Here is an 8,122-nt window from a genome sequence, read left to right as displayed (position 1 = left end):
CTACTGTGAACAGCCTCTCTCCATCCTCTTTGGAATCTCCCTTCAGGAAGTTGAAGGCTGCTATCAAATACCCCCTCACTCTACACTTCTGCAGACTAAACAGACCCAACTCCCTCAGCCTCTCCTCGTAGGTCATATGCTGCAGTCCCCTCATCATTTTTGTTGTCCTCCGCTGGACCCTCTCCAATGCGTCCACATTCTTTTTGTAGCTGGGGGCCCAGAACTGGACACAATACTCCAGATGTGGCCTCACCAGAGCCGAATAAAGGGGAATAATCACATCTCTGGATCTGCTGGCAATGCTCCTCTTAATGCAACCTAATACGCCATTAGCCTTCTTGGCTACAAGGGCACCCTGTTGACTTACATCCAGGTTCTCACCTACTGTAACCTCCAGGTTCTTTCCTGCAGACTTTAATAAGGACTTTGGATTTGTCCTTATTAAACTTCATCCTCTTTACCTCAGACCATTTTGCTAATTTGTACAGATCATTTTGAATTCTCACCCTATCCCCCAAAACATTTGCAGCCCCTCCCAGTTTGGTATTTCTGAAATTGTGCATCTTTCCCTGGTTGTTTGTTAGGTAGGCCGGTGCAGACTGGTCCATGCTTTGAGGGGAGATCGCAGAGAAACAGCGAGGTTCCGTAGGCCTTGCCGTGAGATGCTAATAATGTGCCCTGCCTCCGGCTCAAGTCGGAGTGGAGGAATGCACGTAGGCCTGGCTGTGAAACAGCAGGGCAAGACGTCCAGACGTTGCTTGTAAAAGTAGAATCTCACTCATTTGCCCGCCTCGCCGTCCGTGACCTCGCTTTGAGGACTTTGCTGGCGTTCTCCCCTGGCTCCTGAGAAAGAGATGATCTAAGGTCATGAGTTCTCCCGTTGGAAGGCATGTTCGAATAGCCGCGTCCTGGCAACCTAGCCTTCCCCCTTTACCCCCCCGCAGAGCCCGTGGAAACAAGTTTCTTCCTGTGGTAGCCCGCAGTGGACAGTTTGTGGTGAGCGGGCTGGCTTCTGTGCTCAGTTGGGGTTTGTCCATCCGTGTTTGTGTGCAGCCAGGCAGCCCCTAGAGCATAACAAATCGCTCTGGTCTGACCCTTCAGGTCCAAAGCCTCCACTGATTGCTATCAGGGAGGTGCAAACACAGCCACAGCCTGGCTGGGAAATCAGTTGGGAGAGCTCGCAGAAGCCTGGAAATTCTGACGTTTAAAACTCCCACCCCCACTGCCATTTTAAGAGACAATTTTGGCCTCACTCCTGACAGTCCACGTGGAGACACAGCCCCCGCCCCAAAGAACTTACTCTGTAATACTCTGATCCTGGTGTCCGAGCTGGTGGGAGGCCTCCTGCTTTAACGTCAGTGGGGACGTGCATGAGCATCGGGATCTGTCGGTGCGAATCCGACTGCGGGCCAGGCCCCGCAAAAACACGGGGAGACAGGGATAAAACAAGTGATCAAAATATGGACACTGTACACATAGAGACCTTTTTTAAACATATCCGCTCCCAATCCTTGCATCCGGCGGGACAGCCTGCGTGCAGAGTAAAGAGGAACCCCCCCAGGAGTGTGTCTAGACTAAAGTTGTGGCCGAGACGTCCGATAAACCACAAACGTTTGTGCCCCGACACAAACATTTGTAGAGAGTCTAGGTGCTCCGTTTAAACAGTGCCATTGGCAAGCAACTAACTCGAGTTGAGACAAGGTCACAAATTGTTGCACCAAGTGGAAAGGGCATTTTGTTGTCTTTTGGATGTGAACCCTAATATTCAGTCAAATCCCCATGCCAGTTAATGGGGACTAACAAAAAATCATATTTCATGACAATGCCACTCAAGGGAAGGAATATTTTACAGCTGTGACCCACCCCACACAAACGTGGCCCTTTTAAAACGTCTTTAAAACTTTTATTAGGAGATGCTTGCAGTTTTCTATCTTTCAGGGGCATGTTTATGGGGTGCATGGCGGCGCGGAGGGGTGGGGGAATCAGGTATTGTGTTTCATATGATTGCAAATTGAAAAGAACAGTTGTTAAAAATCTCAGCTTGGTTGGAGAAGTAGCAAGCAACTTGTCGAATCTTTCAGCATGGTGGATCCTGAAAGGAGACTGACAAAGTTTCGGTAAGAAAGATAGAACCTTCACGATGGTAAGTTTCAGACTTATCCAGACAGGAGCAAGCGTGGAAGCCTTCATTCTCCTTCTGGAGTTTCATATTCTCTTACTCCTTGTTTGGTGGCTGAGTGGAGATAGGTCGGTGGCGGATGGCAGCAACCCTATGCTGATATTTACACCCCCCATCTTTTTGGTCTCAGGAGGCACTTGGTTTTCAGCTGTTGGTCCAGAGGTCTCCTGGGTCTTTTTACCCTCTTGCGTTTTAGCGTTCTGTGGGCGTCTGCGTAGGTAACTGAAGTTAGGACGGTAGCGACGTTGGCTTATCGCTGACTCTTCGGTCTCCTTTGCCCGGGGGCTTCCATTACACGTTTCCCCTCCCTCCTCTCTCGGCTGTTTCATACGATGCTGCCCCAAGCTCAGAAGCTGCCTGAAATCCTGGAATATGCTCTGTTTCAAAGCTTTGCTGTGCTCTGCCTGCGCACCCGGACCTTCAGCGAAGACCACTTCTGTTCTCCCAGCAGAGCTGGAACACTGCGGCTCATCCCCATAGGATCTGTGCCTCGAATAAGACGGACCACTGCCGGGCAGATTCCCGTCTTCTGGTGCACTCTCTGATCCCTTGAGCTTTGGCATGCCCTCGCCCGTGTGCAAACTCTTTTGAGGCAAGCGTCTCCTGGGGCCCCAAGAGCACTTATGGCGGTCGGCAGCATATACGCTGCCTTGCACGGGAATGCCCCCAGGACCGGTGACGTTGGCAGCTTCCAGGCCTTTCTCCCCTAGGACCACGTCAAACTCCACCATCTCCCCATCGCCTATGCTGCGGTGGTACTTGGTGGGGTTGTTCTTGGCAATGGCCGACTGATGCACAAAGATGTCTGCCTTGCTGTCGCTCCTGGTGATGAAACCGTAGCCGTTTCTGACGTTGAACCACTTGACCGTTCCCCAGACCTTCCTCTCCATCACCATCTTCTGCTCCGCCAGGACCAGTGGAACCAGGAGGCATTTACTCTTCCTGGATGTAGCCTGAGGGTCCGGCTGCATTGCCGGCTTATGGCTCAGGACCATCGCACGGGGCAGCTCTGCCGTAGGAGATGCTGGTTCAGGCTCTCCGTGCCTCTGGCCGTCGAGGGCAAAGAAAACCAGCTGAGGCGCTCCGGCTGCCTTCACACTTTTGCCGTTGGCTCTGGGCTACTGCTGTAGGTCGAGCTTCAGCCTCTAGCAACGGTCACAGTGAGAGGCCACAGCTTCGGGCAACATTTCTTGAGCCAATGGGATTGCAACTTGCGGAGGCTGATTGGCTCAGCCACGTGTGATGTCACAGAACTAAAATGCAGTGCGTTGTTACATCATCCCCATGGTGACAGAAGAGGGAGAATCTTCAACGTCCAGCATTAATCCCAACAATTTGTGGTCAGAAGAAAGCACCTCTTTTTGGAAGACAGCAGAGAGGAAGGAAGGTCCAGTGGTCAGGGTGGATTCGGAACCTCTCCATTCAATTCCCTGTTTTGTCACTGGCTTGTTTTGTGCCTTGGGCAAGTTCCTTAGTCTCTCCGTGCCTCGGTTTCCCATCAATAAAGTGGGGGTAACAGCACTAAAAGCTTGCAAGATGCCCCATTATGATGAAGTTAAGTCTCAGAGTTTGACACTATCTTGTTTACTGGAATTCAGGAGTGGAGGCTCAGACTTTGCTCTCAGTTACCTTGATGCGTAAGAAGAGTAGCTCTGTCGGCTTCATTGGAATCACATCTAATCAGTTCTGGTTGGAGATCACAAGCAGCCTCACCATTACCTGGGTGGAGCCAGCCCTGGGTGAAACTGAAAAGAGCTGGAAGTTTGCTAGAGGGTCCGAGCCAGACCCTGCCACCAGGACTATGAAACCTTCATAGTCAAAAGAAGTGTTATCCCCATTTACAGTTGGGGAACTGACGCCCTGTGAGATTAAGTGACTCACCCCAGGTCATTCAGAGAAGCGGTGGCAGAGCCAGAAAATGAAACCAGTTCTTCTGCGCCTTCTTCCTGTGCCTGAACCACAAGACCATCCTTCCTGTGGTCTCCAGGATGCCAGTGACATGCTGGTGCACCTCCAGGGTCCTGGCTGGCATGGCCCTTGGTTTACACTGGCATAACTGAGGTTGGAATCTGGCGCGAACTCTGGCTAGTCTCATTTTTCCTTGGATCCAGTCCGTCGGGGTTTCCTCTGGTTTGACTCGGCTGTGAAGAGACATGTCTGTGTTGAGGGACTTGCCTGTTCCCTCCCTGCCCACGGTGCATGTCCCTGTATGTGATTTCTTTTTACACTTTGGTACAGTTTTTCACTTTGCACGAGCCACTCTGCCGGGGAGAGGAGAGAGGTTGGTTGGTTTTCCCACTATGCTTGTTGAATGAGATTCTCAGCCAACGCAGCTCAGTTCTTCAATTTGCTCCACCTGTCTGCTCCCGTGTAATAACCGCGGGTTGGTGGTGCCCACGCAAAGAGCCGTGCCGAACTTCCCGCTCCCAATACTTCCGTAAGAGTCAACGGGGTTTCTCACTGCCCAAGGCACTGCCCAAGCATGGGTGGAAGGATCTGGCTCATCGTGGGTTAACGCTGCCGTTTCTTTGTGTTAGAGTATTTGCAGATGGAGTACCTGATACTTCAACGCCACCAGGCTCAGTTTTGCTCGGACTTACACCTGTTTCACCCAGAGGAATTCAGTCTCACTGTCACGAGGATGTAAGAGCGGCCAGACTGGGTCAGACCAAAGGTCCATCTAGCCCAGTATCCTGTCTGCTGACAGAGGCCAGGGCCAGATGCCCCGGAAGAAGTGAACAGAACAGGGAATCCTCACGTGATCCCTCCCCTGTCACTCATTCCCAGACAAACAGAAGCCAGGGACACCATCCCTCTCCAGCCTGACTAATACGGGGAGGGATAGCTCAGTGGTTTGAGCAGTGGCCTGCTAAACCCGGGGTTGTAAGTTCAGTCCTTGCAGAGGCCATTTGGGGGCAAAAATTTGTCAGGGATGGTACTTGGTCCTGCTGTGAAGGCAGGGGAGATGGCCTTTCAAGGTCCCTTCCAGTTCTAGGAGCTAGGCAATCTCCATTAATAAAATAGCCACTGATGGACCTAGCCTACATGAATGTTGTGTAGACATTTAAGCTTGGACAGGAGCCTGGATCCTGTGAGAGGGGAAGGCCCTGGAACATGAGTTGCTACCTTAATCTACCTTAATCCAAACATTGACACTGCAAACATTGACACTGCCATTAAATGTCTCAGTGGCCTGTGATCCTGAGTCAGCTGGCCCAGCCCAGACTTGGGTTTCTAACTGCAGTGTAGACACACTGGTGTCCACACAGTTCCATGGGGCGACCTGACTCCCAAATGGAGCTTTCAGGCACCCTGCCTGCCTGCCTCTGTGTCTCTCTCCCTGCGGCTCATCTATTCACGCTGGGGGCTCCTGTGTGGTGCTGGGAAGGGGGTATCTGCCCCTCACGACACAAAGCAGGAGAGTCATCTGCACTGGGAGAGAAAGCCGGAAGCCCGCCTGGGTGTGTACAGCCCCAGCAGGCTGGGAACAGACAGGGGCTGTCGGGAAAGGAAGCGTGTTTGGGGCTATGCTCTGGGCTGCACGCAGCACAAAGGACTGGCTGTGGGGGAGAGGTGGGGCAGGGGCACTCTGGATGGGGTCCCCAGCCCTGCCCCTTCACCTCAAGACCCTCTCCAGAGCACAGAGCTGGGTACCCCCCCCACTATGCCCAGGGGCCTGGCAGGGCTGTCGGCCCACCGGCCTGGATCCCGGAGTCGTGAGCAGCAGGCCTGGGGGTTTTATTAGCAGCTGTGGGGCAGCTGTGGGGCTGTGTGGGGCTGTGGGACTCTGATTCTCGGGAAAGAAAGGGAAGTCTGGACAGGCCTGAGTCCCAGAGAGAGAGAAGCGAGAGAGAAGCCATGGGGCCCGTGACTGACAGAAGGGGGACAGAAGGGGGGACCAGAGTGGCTGAGAGCGAATCCCCTGGTGCCCAGGCAGTCTCCCCAGCACTGCATGGACAATGCTATGCCGTTCCTAGGGGGGATTTGCAATGGTACCAGGAAGCCATTTCAAAACAAGGTCACAATGGCTTAGCTAAACTACCTGGCCTACAGAGTCAGGAAGTCCTTAGATGTGTGCCTGGCGGCTCTCTGCAAGCTCAGCTCTTAACACAGCCCCCTGGCACCAGCAGGTCCAGCAGGTCTTTCCTGAGACATGGGGGAAGAGGGGCAAATCTCTTCCTTCCTGCTTGCTAGTACGTCACTGCGAATGCCGTGGGGGATTCCGTTGTCTTTCCAGCTCCTCAACTGAGGTGGGTTTGTTTAATGACCCATTTCTACCAGTCCAGCAAAAGGAGGCACAGACACGTCTCCTGCCCTTCCCCATTCCCCACCATCAGCTTTTTAATCCGTCACACACTGTGCATAGCAACCCAGCTCCCAGAGGGAAACTGAGGCACACTTAAGCATACCCAAGGGCGTGACAAGGCATCCGGCACTGAAGTCCATCTGGATGGATATTTCAGTTAGTTTCCATCTCCGGTGGCCGTATTGCGCCACGGAAGGTTTGGCAATCATGCCATCATGGGCTGCATAGCGCATGCCTTTTTCCACACACTTCACAATTCGCCGTCTGCCGAGAATGCTGCCGCAATCATGCCAGTGCCGACAGATGTGGTTGCTGGGTTTCGCTGTGAATCTCCTCTCCTGTCAACACCACGTTTGACTAAAGGTGGGAAAATGACTCGGTCAGGTGACCACTATTCTCCTCTGCCTGACTTGTCTTGCTGCCGACCAACTCAGTGTCTGAGGTAACCCGAAATAGCTATTCCACGTCTTGGCAGTGCGCCCATTCTTTCGAAAGAGCTTTCGAAAAAACGGGTGCGCTGTTCTGACCTCCCATCCTTTCCATGAGGATTAAGAGACGTTTCAGAGCAGCGGCTTATTTCCAAATTTGGCGCGGTGTAGACTGCGCCAAATGGCAAAATAAGCTACTTCAAAATGCACCTGAAATAAGCCGTTTGCGTCGCTCAAAGGGCATAGCTTGGGTTAAGCTTCGGGGGAGGCTATGTAGCCTGCCTTTCCAGCCTAACCCTTATTACTCACATGTACATCACTTCGGCAGCAGCGCCGGGCAAGGTGAAGACCATAGAAAGCAAGAGAACGGCCATTTGGATTCCTGTTTGAGCCAGATCTGGCAGCATTGCTGAATTCTACAAGGCGTTGTAATGATGCTGGGGACAACGGCACAGTGTTCTGGAGATGAGGAAGGCGCTGAGATGGCCGTTTCCTGTTTGCATTTGCAAGGTGTGATTTTCCTTTCACCGGGGGGTCCTTTTTTGCGACTATTCACTGGATGCTCCATTCATGTGAGGAGAAGCATGAGAGAGCGTTAAAGTTATCACACCCCTTGAGCCCAGCTCCAGTAGATATTCTTTGTTCTGTATTTAATTTAATAAACCTTCAGGTGATCTGGAACGAGTCTGCTAGGGGAACAGTATGGACAAGAAAAACCTAATAATCCATCTCTTATTTCTCCCACATCATCAAATGTCCACAAGGAGGCAAAAATATAACGTGTTAAGTTTTTTACTGGGACTGTATCACAGGATTAGAGTAATTTCTATTGACATCAGAAAAGTTTAGAAAAGGGCAACAAAAATTATTAGGAGTTTGGAATGGCTGCCATATAAAGAAAGATGAAAGACACTGGGAGTTTTTAGCTTAGAAAAGAAGAGACTAAGCGGGGATAGACAGGAGTTTATAAAATCATGACAGGTATGGAGAAAGTGAATAAGGAAAAGTTATTTACTTGTTCCCATAACATAAGAACTAGGGGTAACCACATGGAATTAATAGGTAGAGGGTTTATAAATAAAAAAGGAAAGAAGGTCTTCACACGATGTACGGTCAACTTGTGGAACTCCTTGCTAGAGGATATTGTGAAAACCAGGACTTTAAGGCTACATATACACCTCCGGTATCCCGAAATAGCTATTCTGAGTC

The 8,122-nt window shown here is 51.5% G+C and overlaps 1 pseudogene; it reads right to left on the bottom strand.

The window, feature by feature from the left end:
• Positions 1-1,881: 1,881 nt before the first annotated feature.
• LOC102462450 (Y-box-binding protein 1 pseudogene) lies at positions 1,882-7,568 on the bottom strand (annotated as a pseudogene).
• Positions 7,569-8,122: the final 554 nt, after the last annotated feature.

The sequence above is a fragment of the Pelodiscus sinensis genome, chromosome 2 (assembly GCF_049634645.1).
Source record: "Pelodiscus sinensis isolate JC-2024 chromosome 2, ASM4963464v1, whole genome shotgun sequence".
NCBI lineage: Eukaryota > Metazoa > Chordata > Testudines > Trionychidae > Pelodiscus > Pelodiscus sinensis.
The sequence above is the reverse complement of the archived record's forward strand: the minus strand, read 5'-3'. Positions and strand labels throughout refer to the sequence as shown.